This window comes from Pygoscelis adeliae, unplaced genomic scaffold (genome assembly GCF_000699105.1).
Source record: "Pygoscelis adeliae isolate BGI_AS28 unplaced genomic scaffold, ASM69910v1 Scaffold458, whole genome shotgun sequence".
In the NCBI taxonomy this organism is placed as follows: domain Eukaryota; kingdom Metazoa; phylum Chordata; class Aves; order Sphenisciformes; family Spheniscidae; genus Pygoscelis; species Pygoscelis adeliae.
Genome location: NW_008825352.1, coordinates 143,055 through 143,949, shown reverse-complemented (window position 1 = coordinate 143,949; position 895 = coordinate 143,055).

The window sequence follows — 895 nt, the reverse complement described above, 5'->3', positions numbered from 1 at the left end:
ACGGCTCCGGGGCTCCCCGGCAGGGGGGGGTGCAGGATGAGGCTAATCCCAGGCGTTTGCTAAGCGTGGGAAAGTCTCCTGGGAGAACGGATGGCTTTGGGGTCGGTGCCGGGTTCCGGCTCTCCGGTGGGGCTGGGGGCTGCTGAGGAGGGCAGCCCGGCAGAGCCACGGACTCACCGGCCTCGGCACGGCTTTGCTGGGGTGAGCTCAGACACGGCTGGACCTTAGAGGGGGACCCAAGGGCTCTGCTGCAGCCTAGAGTTGGGGTGCACGTTGGCATTAGGGTCGGCATTAACATTAGGGTCAGGGTTAATGTTAGGGTCAGCATTAGGCTTAGGGTTGGGGTTAAGCATTAGACTCACGGTTAGGGCTAAGGTCAGGTTTCGTGTTAGGCTTAGGGTTAGGTTAAGTATTAGGACCGGTGCCAAGGGTTCAGGTCCATATGAACAGGAGGGTTTGGATGAGGGTTGGGGTTGGCCTTAGCGTTAGGGCCGGGGTTCAGTCCAGGGTTAGGGTTAGGCTCAGGGCGAGGGAACCGAAGGCATTCAGAGCTGGATTTCTGCTGACACCCAGCTCAGCCCCGATAGCTGTCGGGTGGGATGCTCCCGGTCCCTCCTGCCCGTGACAGCCCAGGGGAAGGGGCACGGCAGCACGTGCCTGTCCCCCAGCCACCCCTGAGCAGGGATGTCTGAAGCCCACACATCTGCCTTTTCGGTGGGATGCTCCCGGTCCCTCCTGCCCGTGACAGCCCAGGGGAAGGGGCACGGCAGCACGTGCCTGTCCCCCAGCCACCCCTGAGCAGGGATGTCTGAAGCCCACACATCTGCCTTATGCCAGGGGAGCACCCCCAGCCCTCCCCGCATGGGTGCTGGGAGCCCTGCACTGGGACAGAGCC